The sequence below is a fragment of the Clinocottus analis genome, unplaced genomic scaffold (assembly GCF_023055335.1).
Source record: "Clinocottus analis isolate CAN_PGR_092001 unplaced genomic scaffold, fCliAna1.0.p SCAF_14, whole genome shotgun sequence".
In the NCBI taxonomy this organism is placed as follows: Eukaryota; Metazoa; Chordata; class Actinopteri; order Perciformes; family Cottidae; genus Clinocottus; species Clinocottus analis.
The window spans coordinates 8,142,387-8,158,299 of NW_027175865.1; the positions used below are offsets into that span (position 1 = coordinate 8,142,387).

Below are 15,913 nucleotides of genomic sequence, written 5' to 3' on the forward strand. Positions count from 1 at the left end.
TGAATGTGTGCAGATGAGTACTGTGCTTTTTCTGTATTGCATCAGTATACACCAGCTACACAGAGATTGTAACCTAAAGCTCCCCCCAGCCGCCCTCCCTCCCTCCTCACCCCCCGTGGTGCTCTCCCAACAATACCGCTGCTGTTCCAGAAACTTCACATCCCGTTTGCTCTGATCTCTGCGCTTTTCCTTCAAGCACTTGTTTCTGCGCCGTCATCTTGCATCCGCTGATGGCTGGAGGTGAACGCGCAGCCGCGCTCATCATACTGAGCAGCGTTGGCACGCTCGCGCTTCACAAACTTGACAGTGGCGGCCGAGCGTGCACAGTTTCAGTCAACAAGAATTTGCGCGGGAAAGCAGAACCCAGCGCCGAGGAATGCGAGTCGGCGTCGTGCTCGTCGTGAAAACCTCGTTTTGTGGAGCAAAACTGCGAAGACTCCTCAACGCGCGAACAGACGTGTGCACTTCACGCTGTGTCTTTTGGCCCTCGACAGTCTTTCTGAATTAGCGGATGATGAATTGCACAGATAGTGTTACAGCATCGCTTTGTCTTTCCTCAATCTGAGGGAACATATTGACTGTCTCAGTAACTCAATTGTTTGGTTCATAGCGCAGAGGAAAGAGCGTTTGTCTCTGTGTGTACAGGCTTGTGCTCATCATTAACGTCAGTGACTCTTTCCATTTTTAATTGCGACAGCACGCATGCCCCTGCAGCACACGTTTATGTCATCATAGTGTGTTTTCATGCAGCCACAAGTGTTTTCTATATCCGTGTGTGCCCGTCCCTGCGTGTGTGCACGTCTGAAAGCTCTGCATTATCAGCCTCTTGGCAACAAGCGAATGGAGAAACACTGAGTTCTGTTCGGTCTGTGCATCGTCAAGGCCCTGTCGCCCCTGGTTACAGGGTTTCTAGGGGATGGATGGACAGACTGCCATCCCCAAAGTGCCAGCTCGGCATGTGGGCGCTCCGTATCCTGATTTACTGCAATTTTTTCCCCTCATCATCCTCCCCTTCATGTTGCACCCGGAGAAGCCTGAGGATCTATTGCTTTATCAATGAGGTTCAGATGTGTTCGTGAGTTTACACGAACACGTCTAATTCCAAACCATTCGGGGATTAGGAAGCATAGTTTGTGTGCTTGTGAATATTTGTCTGCATAATGTATTTTTTTTCCATCTTCTTCCTACCGTACAAACAAACTCAGTGATTTCTATTCTGTCACAATTTAGCAGATTGTACATTATGAATGGAGTTTGTTGGTTCACAATTATCGAGTCACAGTGATGAATGTGTGTGTTGGCATCCTTCTAATAGACTGTTTCCTTTTTTATTACTATTGCATACATACTCATGCTGATATTGGGATGGATGTTGTTTGAAGGAATGTGAAGAAAAGAGAGAGAGAGAGCGGGGGGAAAAGAGAGAGGGGAAAGGAGTGGAGGTCTGCGGCGCCAACAAAGAGGATATGTCTGGCAGCTGTGTCATTTCGCAGTAAGTAAAGGATTATGGGAGAATTACAATGAATGAGCAGGAGGACTCAGACCCACACACATACACAAAACTTTCTCTCTACATTGTGTGTGTGCGTGTGCGTGTGTGTGTGTATGTGTGTGTGTTGAAGAGTGAGAGAGACTCTGTGCTGTATGTTCATCGCTCAGTTCCGGCCTCTAACTCGCTGCTGTGACATTCACAACAGCTGGTCCCGCTTCAGTCACGTCTACCTGCGAGGCTCACATGAAATCACATTGCACCAAAAGAGCGCAGGGAAACTTTTACAATAAACGCCAAACGTTATTTGGTCGATGAACCGAAGAGCCATTCCTCAGCTGAGCTCTGCAGAGAAGGGCGTCGACGGGACTTAAATGATTATTTACTTTACATGAGATGACAATATGTCGTTGCCCTAACTGCAGCATGTAAGAGACACACAATGGAGTGAGAGGAAGGGTAAACACAGGTTTCTAACTGCACATGTCGACAGTTGACTAACTGTCAAAATGCTCTTTACCATCTCAGTGAGGCTTGAACGTGAGTCATTATATTAGCTTGTCATAAGGCCAGACACACGCCCCAGACACACACCACAGACACACACCCCAGACACACACCCCAGACACATACCCCAGACACACAGCACAGTGATGTACAAATCCATCCAGTCATCTGGGTTAATCGATGTGTAATGTGTCTGTGTTCTCTTTGTGTGAACGTGTCATCTCTCAGGCACTCTTACACCAAACTTCAAGGTGCTTTTAAATCCAGCGAGGCGTCCCTGAGTGTGTCTGAGGGAGCCGCTATGCATTGTCACTTTTGCTGCCTATTATTGGGACACGCTGTTTTGGTGCGACACGGCCTGTCGAGTGATAACAAGACCTGGGGCGGGCGAACGACCTCCAAACATCGGGAGGGATGTTAACAAGCCTTTTCTGATCCCTGAGTGTTTGTTTTACAAAACACACACACACGCTCACTCTTGCACACTCTGGCACAGATGCGTGTTACACACTGTCTCTCGCATGATAGCGTGAATCTGTTGCGGATAGACAAAGTAATGTCACAAACCGAGCCGCGCGGCCACGACAAAAGAGGGAGATGCTGACAACCGCGCTAATGAACAAATTATCCATCACTTTAAAGACAACCTGAGAGAGCGCTGTGACAGCGCGTGTGGAATCGGCAGTGTGATGAGTGAAATGTTGTATTGTGCGACAACACAAACCATAATGTCATCCAAAAAACAAAAAGGAGAGAGAACTAAGAGTGTCTTTTGAAGAGGAGTGGCCTTTTTTACTGAAGACCCTCTGCCACGCCCTCCTGCAGGACCCGCAGGGAAAGGAGCGACGCTCACCAGTAACAGGCAGACGGGGCGGAGAGGATCGCCCCAGGCTACAACTAATTTCATTATTTATTCATCTACTTTTTAATTAATAATTTAGTGTATGTAGTGAAACATAATGGCAGATGTTCACCATAAGTCATCAAAGCCAAAAGGGATGCCTTTTAAATAGCATGTTTCGTCTGACAGTTAAATGGAAGTCAATACTTAATGATATTAAGCATCTTCACGTTTGAGGAGCTGTTTTCAATAGTAGTTGTCATTTTTCATATGACTTAAAAAGTAGTCCATAATGCAAAGGCTTAGTGGTTGGGGTGTAAAGCATCATGTTACTAAAAAAAATGAATTATTGGGACATCTGCCCAGATATTTTCTCGATCAAACGATGAATTGTTCTTTGTAATGGTCAGAAATAGTATAAAATTCCCATATTTTTACCAGATTTCAAGTGGACAACTGGCCTTGTGCGATCAACAGTCTAAAACACAAAAAGTCATCTATCTATCAAACAACACAATGAAGCCAGGATCAATCTACTTTCGAGGAGCTGAAGTCAGTGGATCTTTGGTATTCCAGCTCAAATAATAGACTAAATTAATTTATCAACTTTCGATACTTTCACATCATTTTCTATCGACCAATAACTTCAGCTCCACATGCGAATATAATCACCTCCAAACACAAACTTCCTATTCTAATATTTCTACCCTCTCTGCTATCAAAACTATCCCAAATAAAATGCCATAAAAACAGTCTATAGCAGAAAGTGTCATTGATTTTTTTTCTTCTGTCAGTGAAAAACTACCGGCGAATGCCACCGAGACCAAGTCGATCACCCTGTCATGTCAGTACCATGAAGCTGCACTCAAACACTGGAGGACTGTAATCCTGCTGCACTGCCAGCAGTTTCCTCTTCATGGGTCAGTGCACTAATGAACAGCATGTGTGTTGCAGGTTTGAGTCCAGGTTGTAACATATGTCACAAACACACCTTTTCACACATCCGGTCGCCGTTGTTGCTCCTAATTGTACAAACACATGATGTTCTGTGACTATGGATGCTTTTCAAACATCAGCTCAATAACTTGTTTTTAGCCTCTAAAAGGCATCGCGCATTTTTTGGGGGGGCTAAATTGAGTCTCCAAGCAGTTTGTCGTGCTTCAGCAGTCAATTCATGTCTTTTCTTCTACTTCCACTCTATCTCTTTCATTTCCTGTAGAAATCTTAGAGGATGAGGTCCCTTTTAGCTTTTTGTCCCTCCTCCAAATATCCGTTATGACTTTCTTTACCTTCTGGCATCTTCACGTGAAAGGGCTCTCGGAGACACTTTTTCTTTAACTGTTGCAGTCTGGATGATTTAATGGACGCTCATGCTCACTCAGTGGAATATTAGGCCATTATAACAACCATAAAGTGTGTTTTTTATCCTACCATCTTTTCTCTCTTCTCCCCATTTCATTGATGTTTGGGGGAAAGTATAATACTATATACACAGTTGTCAAGAAGGGTGACTATAGAAATGAGGAAAGTTGTCATTTTTTAAAAATTTACTTTTATTTGAGTCACTTGTATTTTACATTCAGGACATTTCACTTTTCCTGCTTGCTATGATCTTTTGTTTAATATTTCCTCACATGTATTTTGTTGTTCCTATACCCTTGAGGTTTTTCTAAAGTGTCAGCGTTTTCATGGCACACACAAAAACCCACAGTAAACCTGAAAGCAGAAATGAACAGTTTCTTTCTTTCTGCCAAGGAAAGAATACAACTTCAAACACTGGGAATCCCCTTTTCTTTTCTTTTTTAAGTTAGACGACTGTAAACTCAGAGGGGCCTTCATTTGCAGAAGTTGTGGGTAGTTTAGCCACAGCAAGCAGCTGTTTATTAGTGGCCTGTCAGCAGAACAATAGCTGCGGTAGCCACATGCAGGAGGAAGGCTAACTGCAAAGCTAAGTGTAAAGGTCAACTACATGACAAGGCTAGGAATAGCCAAAACACAGGAAATTAGTTGCTGTTTACTTTCCCTCGTCTAGACTTGCTCCTACTAATTAAGTGCAAAGAGCCTCCTTGTCGATTTCTGATCTCTCAGGAACGCGCTCTCAAGGTTACTGCTGGGTGCTTCAGTGTTTGTGCGGAGGCAGTGTTTGACCCATTTGTGGCCCCCAGGACTGTGTGCTGCGGCGCTAGCCATACAGTAATCCCTGAGCGACCCAGAAAGTGATTTCTAGAGCAGCTGGTGATGTGGGCCATAGGCCTAATAACACAACAATGGCGACATCTGGCCGACAAAGTGATGGCAACTTAGTGTACATTATTAAAAACACCATGCCATTGTCCACAACACCCCATAGTTTAGCTCTTCTATAAGTGATTATAGTTGTCTAAAAGCAGCTGCAGTGCATATTGGGTACTGCCAGTGTCTGAGCACACAAACATACACACACACACACACACACACATGCACACATACAAACACGTAAACACACTCAAAATTGCGGTGTGTGAGTGACCCAGAAGGTTTTATTAACCGTAGAAGGGCTGATGTCACTTATCCGCGCCATAGGATTAGAATAAAGTATTGTGTAGGAGAGTGCGTTTGCGAGAATTTAAAGCTAAGAACTAGTTTAGCTTTAAATGCTAATGTCTCCAGTGCAGCTGTGTCATATTTTACCCATAATTCCATGAGATTTTGCACGCAGGACGTTCAGTACAAAACAAAAGGGTGAAGGTTGTCAGATTTCCCAGCATGCAGCTGCATTCCTGCTGCCTCTCATGGGGCTCTTTGGAGGACGTTGTGAGGACAGAACGGGTAAACCAAGAGGACAATCCCAATAAACTGCACTGTTCTCTGGGGCAATTTTTTCCATATGAGGCCGCCGTCTCACGGCCTCTGATGAAACACTCTGAAAGGGTGTTATTTTGTGCGTGTGTGGGTGGTCTGTTTACATTCCACTGATTCCTCACGGGAATCCCGCTCTCTATCCTCTGTATCCTCGCTTATTTGCCTGGGAAGGTACGTCTGTGTGTCTCTGTATGTGTGTGTGTGTGTGGTATATTTTTAGACTTCTCACTGGAATACAATTGGCAACTGTCCTCTCACATGAGCTTACCCCCGGAAGAACTCCCGCCTCCTCACAAACAAACACATCCTGATGGACTCTTTAACCTTGAGTGGACTTCTGTTGGAGTCGAAAGTGGGAATGGAATGCTCATGTGTACGGTTTGACCCTAAATGCATCATCCTGTGCAGCCCTCAGCTCTGTATCCTGAGTCCTCTGAGTACCTGAACAGTTTGTGTACATAAAAGTGTTCACTGTGTGTATTTTCCCAAACTCAGCCTTGTGATGGAGATTTCTAGGGAATTGTACACAACACATTTGCCGGGGGATGTCAGGGGATTGCAGATGTCATTTCTGTGCCCAAGCAGCTTAGTGGCAAAATCTGCAATCTCCTCTTTGGCTCTGTTCACACGGTCATGCTCCTTGCATGGTCAGCTGACAGTAAACTTGTTGCTCATATCCCTTTAATCTTTAGAAGGAACAATCACGCCAAGTCAAGCTAGAGTACTCCTTAAAAATTGACATTATATTCATGTTTTGTTGGATTGTAAACAGCAGAGAAAGACGGGAAGGACAGGTGATAGAGAGCGTGACATGTTTTGAAGATCAAGAGGTGGTTTCCTTCACTCAGCATCTTCTCAAAGACACCATGTCTGTTTCTCTTTGATTGACTTCCTCCTTTGAAAAATCCTTGCCATCTACACCGAGCAGCATCCTGTCTACTCTGATAGCCACAATCATTGACATGACGCTGATAGACTCTCAGGAAGTTCTTAAGTGATTGAGCCAAAACGACAGGACATTAACATGATGTCATACGTTGCATTACACTTTTCACCCAGGGTGATATCCACGGGAAAAATCTCCACCAGCCGCACTCGAGGGGTCAAAGCAGCGTAGAGAGTGTGTTGTGTGCGCGTGTGTTAAATGTCAGGGGCTCTGCTAATGGCCTAATACGAGTTTGCGGTCAGGAGCATTGAGAGGTAATTCACAAATACTGTAAACGTAATTGCTCTTGATTTTTGAGGGGCACTCTGGAAGAGTGTATGTTAGGTTAGAGTACAGACGTGTGTGTGTGTGTGTGTGTGTCTGCTGAGTGTTGCACAGTGGTGTTTATACAAGCCGGTAAAGGGTAAAGCAGAGAAAGCAAACTATTGCCCTTCAGACTGACACATCTGACCCACCACCCAAACAGACTTGGTTCCGGTTGTGAACACATCATGTCGAAGGCTCCTCCTCTGTGTCCTTAATATCAGTGCATCTGCCCAGCTCCCTCCACACATCTTGCCACATTATCCACCCACTGTGTCAGAATGGATTTGCCTCTGGCCACATGAGCTTCCTGGAAGGTGTCAGAGTGTGAAGGTGTCTCAGTTGCATGTTCCTCTCTGCTGCCGCCTGCACACTAAGTGCTTTAAGGTATTCTTTCGCTTGGCCTGCTAATTGGTTCGTCTTATTCGGATGGCCGTGTGTGCGTGTCCATTCCCTCGCTGTGTTTGTGCTCCTAAACTCCTGAGTGTGTGCGTGAATAATCGTGTCCATGTGTGTGTGTGACTGACAGCAGATTTTCCGCCACCAGCAGGCGTTCTGTTTGCTGCTCTGATGCACATTCAGTTGGTTCATTTGGTTTTCAGCGCTCCCTCGGGACGCACTGAGCCGCTCCCATTAACTGCGACTGCCTCTTTGTAGATAGACATTATGCTGTGTTTTATATATTCATTATACACAATTTGGCCATCGAGTTTGTGAAGTTCTTGAACATATAGCAGGCGTTTGTGGAAATGGGAGATTTGGCTCATGATTATGTAGTTTTTGTTTCCATTGGTGGTTGTAAAGGAACATCTATAGTGTTTGGTGTCTTGAGAAGCAGAGCAACTGCAAAGTCTTTGCATTGAATTCATTCATCTATTAATAGGGTCTTATTACTGTAACACCCTGGGTATTCTATGTGTGTCTCCCCAGTGTTTCCTGATTGTTTATTCCCTTCACCTGTTCTCGTTTCAGACCCCTCCCTCCTCGTGTGCCTTTCCCAGTGTGATTGCAAGCCCCGCCCTCATTGTTTCCACCTGTGCCTCGTTGCTTGCCTTCCCCTGTGTATCTTCCCCTTGTCAGTTGCCAGATTGTCTCCTTTGTAATACGCCATGTGTTTGCATCAATCTAGGTTTCAAGTGTTAGTTTTCAGTCCCAGTCTTTCCCTTGATTTGTGACTTTGCCTAGTAAAGGACTTTTGCCTCACCTTCACTCCTGTCTGTTCCTCTGCTTCTACATGTTTGCCCCACCACCCTTAGTCTTAAAAATTGTTGAAATCTAAAATGAAAATCTAAAAATTATTACAGAATGCCTCTCGCATTAACGTCATGCCGGTCAGGACAGCGGCACGATCAACACTCATATTTGTGTTTGCAATTGTTCCCCAAGGAAGAGAAAAAATAGCCGCACCCAGCATCTTTTTTCAAAGCTCCCTCACTTTTTTTGTATGCTGCCACTTCAAGCACTATTCGTTGCAAATGTCACAAAGACGCTGGTGGACACAACCTCCACCCAACACTTCAGAAACGTATCGCTGCCAAGTTCACCCGCCATCAGACGGCTATAATTCCCAGATCAGTCACCCTAGTCTCCACGATTATTTGTTCTTTAGTTTTAGTTATTAACTTAGTCTTAAAAATATTTGAAGTGCCATTAAAGAAATCTTGGAAAACTTTTAATCTAACTTGCCTTAAGCTGAAGGAACCCTCTGAAAGTTAGTTAAGATTGATGGTGTTATTGCATCTGTACGCTAAATATAAAGCTAGCTTAGTTGAGCAGAAACCAGATTAAACCGCTAGTTTGAAGCAGCCTACCAGCAACTCTAAATCTTAGTTAACATGTCATATCTTGTTTTTTCATTTGTACACCCAAGAATAAAAGTGGCATGTTGTAGTTTTACAAGTAAACGTGCCAGACGGTTTCTTGGCCGGGTGCAGTGTCTTCATGGTGTCTCCACCTGGAAACCTCACGACTCCATGAAGTCATTGTACCTGGCCAAAATTATTCCAAAAACCAAAAACCTCAACTTGATGTTTCTACACTTAGTTATTTTGTACAAAATAAATCAAACAAGATATAATGTCTTACTTAGTAACCTAAAAGTGCCTTGAAATATTTCCAAAAATGTTATTTCTTTAAGATGGAAACAAAACCAATGACTTGTGCACATTCTCCCCAAAAATACTGCTGGTTTTGATTCCTCCTGTCGGATACAGAGAGCCTTTTCTTCATGAGCATCTTTCCTGCTTACCGCCATGAAAAATGGAATAAGCTCCAGTTTGTGAAATGAGAAATCAAATGGAATTGTGAAAAAGGTGGAGGCAGAGCCGTATCTACCGAGTGCAATCTTCCGGAGCTGCTCAGACGTGTGTGCTGGACGGATCTAACCAGAAATATGAAGATTGCCCTGTGAGGGTTGCCATGTCTTGCAGCACGACCCCTCCCCCCTCATTTCTTATAGAGGTTGCCATGTATGTTTGGCTGCTAAAACCCCCCATGGCTACACCAACCGCCCACCCCGCCCCCCAACTGCTGTTTCTGATTGTAGAAATGCCCTTTGAGCCCTGCAGGCCTCCATATTTTACCATATCTTTATGGGCTAGCAGACGTGTTGAATATGCTATGGTCTGGAGAAGGACGAGGGTCTGTGGGGTGGGGAGAGAGGTGAGAGAAGAGGTTGAGGGCATGGGGATGAAGAGAGAGAGAGGTGGAGGGAGAACAGACCGATTAGATCAGGCAGACAGAGGAAGGCCGAGATCAGGGAAATACATTAGAGGAAAGAACGCAGAACAGAGAGGGACAGAGAACAGGTAGTTTATGTGAGGGGGAGGACAAGAGACAAGAGACATCGGCAGAGTGTGTGTTTATGTGTGCGTGTGCGTGTGTGTGTGTGTGTGCGTGTGTGATATAACCCAATCCCAGCCAGCAGAAATATGTCTGAAAAATGGCTCGCACTAAAAGGTCAGAAGCCGTATCAGCATGCAGCCTCTTTCCACTCCTTCCCTTTTTCATTCCAGCTATTCTCTTTCATCCCTCCATGACCTCTTCTCAAATACACGCACACACACACACACAGTAGCAAACCAGACCTCCCTCTAAAGCACAGCCGTAATGTGTTATAGTCCAACGCCACAGAGGGTACAAAGGTTCGGACTCTCCCTTGCGGGGTCGTCTTTTAAACCTACCCCTTCTGAGGTTATGGCCTTTGATAGAATGATCACATTTCCATTTCAGTTGCTCATCTGCTCACACACACACACACACACACACACACACACACACACACACACACACACACACACACACACACACACACACACACACACCTCTATTACCACCTCTATTACCACCCCCTATTGCCCGGTGACTTTTGTCCAAAAGGCTGGTGTCACAGGAGGAGATGAATGAAGTGTTGCGCTGCAGCAGCGGCTCAGGGTGTGTCTCCAAGAAAGAATTCTACTGGTGTGTGTTGATGCGTCTTTGATAGTGCAAGTGTGTGTGTGTGTCTGTTGTCTGTGTGCAATCTCATTATGTCAGGTGTATTTGCAAGAACGAGATCATGCGTTTTCAGGCATCTGTTGCATCTCATTTGCAGCTTTTAGAATAAATTACAACACACACACACACACAGGAGCACGCACACAACATCCTTCACCCTATTCCATCCACCCTGATAATCCCTTTATCTTGGCGGCCATTCGGCACATAAAGGCCGACGCCATTGAATAATGATGTGGTCGTATCTACTCCTCATTCACTCAAATGCTAATCTTCATCTCAAGGTGACAGTGATAGAGACATTTTATGCATGCAGTCATGCTGCGCTGAATAAATCTGTTTGTAAGAGTGTATAAAATGTTTTTTTGTTTTTTTTGTTAAAGAAGAGAAACATCTGGGGAGTTTTTAGTTCAGTATCAATTTTGCTGGAGAGCAGGAGTCAAAATGACACACAAGGTTTACACACACTCACACACAAACACACCCTTTTTTGCAGCCCTTTCTCTGCTCTTTGACCGGACATTCCCAGAGTTCAACAGTTGATCCCCCCTCAAACCCTCCGTCAGTGTTTGCAGAAAAGGTCACTTACAATGTGAGTGACAATCTGTGAAATCATTACAGCAATCCATCTCTTTCTTTCACGCTCCACGCTCTAATTTACATATTTGGATAACACGCTTGGCTGGTTTGTTTAATCACAGAAAATTGCACAATTACTAAAGTTTGGATTGTTTCTGCATTTTATTTATTAGCCAAGCGGAAACGCTTTCACAAAGCTAATTAATTTGAGACAATGACAGAATGCATTTTTCTGCAGGGCTGAGGGGAATAGAGGGGCTTCGCCTGGGTGTGAAGAATACAAAAAAATGTGTGAATTTAGCTCAGTTCATTACGTTTTAATTTGATCGGCGTTTGCTTGCTAAGCTGCAGGTTTTGCTTTTCATATTCAGAGGGCAGTTCTGGTGTTGAGAGTAGCCAACAGTCATTTCTTTCCTAATGGGCGAAGCTGATATTACTGCACACTTCCCCTTTTCGAGGAGTGGAGGGAGTGTGTGCGAAATAGAGAAAAAGAGTTGAAATTGAAAGATGTATCATGTTGAAGACGCAAATAAAGAATCCTGAGAAAGCGTTTTTTTCGTGAGGACGAAGGAGTGAAGGAGGGAAGTGGAACTGCAGTTGAGAGGCTTTAGGTGTTAGCGGGGGAGAGATTGAGTATTGTTTCTGTGTCAGTGCGTCACACAGTCACACACAGTTGAGCATAGTAAAGCGAATGCTCACAGAATCAAGTGCAAATGATTGAAATGCAGAGCAACGGCCTCGAGCCTTCCCGAAAAATATGATAATAGAGGAGTTAAAGTAGGGAAAAGTATTGTTTATGTCCTAAACATAGACCTTTTTTTCAATTTGAAGTGAGGTTACGATCCAATATTTGTCACAAAATACTGAAAAAACATTCAGCGCTGAACATTTACAACCAGTCGCCTGACAAGTAATTGCCAGGGGGATCCAGCCTGCAGCTTTGTGTGCATCCAGTTTGTAATACAGTAGTTTCTGGCTCAGTAGCGTTTCTGTGCGGAAAAACATCTGCAGGCAGCCGGAGATTTCACGGTCACCAGAGTCCTCAAAATGTGGGAGAGGAAGACAGGAAATGTCTCTTTCCCATGGGGTCGTGTGACATTAACTAGAGGCAGATTTTACAGGCACACACACACACGCACACACGCGTTTACACAAACCCTGCACATACACACAGAGCCACATGTGGACTGTATTAGGTCTGCGAGGTCAGGACACAAAAATGCTCAGGGAGAAGGGAGCTCTGTCATCATGGTGGAGGCTTGAGACTCATGTCGCTGTTTCTGTGGACGTCTGTGGATTCAGGAGAAGATGGAAGTTGAATTATTGACACCAGATTTCTTCTTTTTTTTTTTAACCACGAGACCACCCTGCCGTCTTATCATGAAGTAGTAAGGATGTAGTTTACCTCTTTTACAAAATGTCTTCGTTGTGGTACAGAATGCAGACAGAGAAAAGAAATAACTCATATGAAAAATGAAAGATGAGACTATTGCGTGGCTGTTGGATCTGTTTTAATCTTTTTTAATCATAAAAAACTTTATCTGCTACGCTGCATATTTCAATATTATAAGTCCCCAGGGGGAGATCGATACAAATGCTGCCGCCTGCAGAGAGGTAGCTACTGGATCTCGCAGTCCTGTGTATGAATGAGGATATAACACACACAGCTGTAATCTGAGAGACAGAGATTGGGGACGGGAGGGACAAATCAAGGAGCCTTGCTGAATTATGCAGTTTCAATTTTCCCCATTTAGGGAGGATAGATCAATTTCTCATGCTAAAAACATTAACCCTTAGGATGGGCAGCGTTGCCGTGGCAACACAAATCACGTCCCTTGATCGGAGGCACCTGTTCTCCAGCTCGCAGACACACACATACACAGACACACACATACACAGACACACACGTACACTCTGGCAGAGGTTAGTACATTAGATATATGTGTGACAGTGACACGTTTCTTTGTTTTGAATGATGCAATCAATCATTTAATTCAATAGATATGGCTGTGAGCGTGTGGGTGTGTGTGTATGTGTGTGGGGTTTGTCTGTGTGTGTGTGTGGGGTGTGTACTTTAATTGCATTGTCTCCGTCAAGGCTCGGCCCCTCTTGCACTGCAGCCTGTGGGGAGCTGAATTTCATCAAGCCTCCCTGGGTGTGTGTGTGTGTGTGTGTGTGTGTGTGTGTGTGTGTGTGTGTGTGTGTGTGTGTGTGTGTGTGTGCGCGTGTGTGTCACTATGAGTAAGGAGGAGCTGTGTGTGTGCTTTCTATTTGCCCTCCTGTGCGTCTTTTGCCACTTCTTTAGGCGTCGACCTCCCTTCTTCGTTCCATCCTGTTTCCTTGTGGTTGCATTCTGGTTTCTGCACATCTTGATGAGTCCCGCCCTGCCCTCTCTCTCTCTTTATCATCCACTCTCTCCTCTATCTTGGCAGTCGTCCCCTATCCTTCTTCTCCCTTCCCCCATTTCTCCCACCCCCCATCATCCAAATGGCCCTCTGGTCAGGACACAAGATGGTCAGTGGTGTGTTTATTATCTGCTGCATCCATGTTCATTGTTTTTTGTTTTTCCAAAGGAAACTGCCTGAAAGCCCGTTGTGCACTCAGTTTGAATGTTTTTGTTCATATATGGAGATTTCATACAAAGAAATTAGTTTTCTATTTCAATGGGTTTTATTCCAAACGTCAGTGTTTACTACTGTTGCAGAAAACAACACTACAGAAAGACCCTGCAGGGTGTAGTGTTTGTAGTGTGCACACGGCTTGTACTTAGACACGGCAGATCTACAAAGTGTGGTATCATTTAAGTAACAAAAAAAGTGCAGTATCTGCGTGTATATTTTCTTTTTGAAAACAATGCATTTTCCAAAACGGGCACAAAAAGGAGTTTCTGCAGACGACGCAACTATTCTCATTCAGTTAGGAATAAACTCCAGTCCTCACTTTCCTCTCTCTTAACATCGAAGCCGCCTGCAGTGATCCACATAAGCACGACTGCTTAAAGAAAGTTTCTCCCCTAAAAGCTGGATTATTTATTATTGTGGAAATGCCTCTGGCTCTCCTCGCAGAAGCTTCCTGGGGCTCATTTCTCAGCAGCCATCCAGCTGTAAACCATCCCCGTCTGTGTGCACCCAGAGGACCCTGCAGAGGGACGTGTCACCGCCACACTGGCATCCACGGGAAGGAGCGCTGTTCTGCCGGTGGATGTTAATTCTCTCTTTCTTCGCTCCGTCTTTTGCTGCCGTCCAACAGCCTGTGCAACAGATGCAACACACACACACACACACACACACACACACACACACACACACACACACACACACACATACATGGCTCTATCTCAGCGGTACGCTTCACTGCAATGTCAGGTAGGGTTTCTGCCTGTAGAGCTGAAGGGCTCAGATTGGATTCTTGCCTCCTTGGCTCTATAGTTTCTTGCATGGAAGGTTATGCCTTGATGAGGCTTGTGGTTAGTCTATGGGATGTGTGTGTGTGTGTGTGTGTGTGTGTGTGTTTGTGTGTGCAGCTGGTTGAGGGTAGAATTTGGATTTCTGCCTTCAATTCCCAAAACACATTCCTTCTCAAATGGCTTTTCCAGGCGCTTATTTTCTATGGCACGAAACAGAAGACAGCCACACCGATTGTCTCTCTTCCAACGCTCCTGTTTTCTTTCATCGAAGTCTGAAAACGCCGGGAGAGAAAGAAAGAGACGGTGGTCGTCCTCGGCTCTGTGTGTAAAATCACATGGCGGTGGCCTGTGAGGAGTTCTCCACGGGGGACAAGAAGATCCTCAGAGCGTTTATGTGTGGTGTTTACCAAGTGTTAAGGAATTAAGTGTGTCCTCAGAGGGGAGAACGATTGGTTTACTTCACACATTCTTTCCACTCAGCAGTGAAATATGTCAGCAATGTCCCTCCGAACTGAGTTTGTTCTTTACAGGTTCTCCCTTTCAGTCATCGTGGTGGAGGCAGACCTTTTTCTCTTTTTATGGGGCACAGTCGAGGTGACAGAAATCTTGGTCGCGTCGAACTCCTTCACATATGCGAAGAGTTCCTGACTTTTCAGTTGTTCATGTGGAAATGAATTCAACACAATTTTTGCTGACAGTTTGTGACTAATGTAATAATGAACTAAACTCATGAATAACACTTTGATGGGGTGACACAAATGGTTCACTATGACTTTGAGAAGACATCTTGACAAAAAGTCTCAACACAAGGTCCAACTTGTTGTGTGAAAAGCCCTCAACCACATCGCGTTGAGAGAGTTTTCACACACACACACACACACACACACACACACACACACACACACACACACACACACACACACACACATACGACCACCTGTTCACACCTAAACCACCTCCATGACACCTGAGCAGCACTAACAAGTTGGATGAACAATATTTGAGTCTGGTAGGTTCCTCATCATCATCATTATCATCATCATCATCATCATCATCATCATATTCTTCACAATCCAGTACAAGTTGAGATAAAAATAAGAGTACACTAAACCAATAACACACACAGACACACACACACACACAGACACACACACACTCCTCAGTATGAGTTCTTCCTCTCTGCCACCATAAATGGCGCTGATGGGAAGAAGGAAATGTTGCCATGGAGACACGGTGCCATAGCAGCCGGTAATTATTCTGGTTTAAGCGCCAGCAGAGACATGCGGGCTGGCACACGGCGGCAAATAGTGACACCTGGACACGAGCCTCTCGGACGAGACCAGACCAGGAAATGATGAGGTGTTGGTCATGTGACGACGTCTTTAACACACGCGGACTCGACGTCGGGAGATCACGGTCAAAATGTATGAATGTGCCTGATTGTTCAAACCCGGTTTCAGAAGTTTGTAGACTCAAACACGGCAGCCTGGAGAGTGTACATGCATG

The 15,913-nt window shown here is 44.8% G+C and overlaps 1 protein-coding gene across 2 annotated transcripts in view; it reads left to right on the top strand.

Moving 5' to 3' along the window:
* pag1 (phosphoprotein membrane anchor with glycosphingolipid microdomains 1) overlaps positions 1-15,913 on the top strand; it is a 43,333-nt gene that overhangs the window by 11,864 nt on the left and 15,556 nt on the right. Inside the window, exon 1 of one of the 2 annotated variants that reach the window (XM_068576073.1) lies at positions 15,641-15,831. The exons of the other annotated variant lie outside the window; for it this stretch is intronic. The gene's annotated coding sequence lies outside the window, so the exon portion shown is untranslated. Of the gene's footprint in view, positions 1-15,640; positions 15,832-15,913 lie in introns of those variants that run through there. 2 annotated transcript variants of the gene reach the window in all.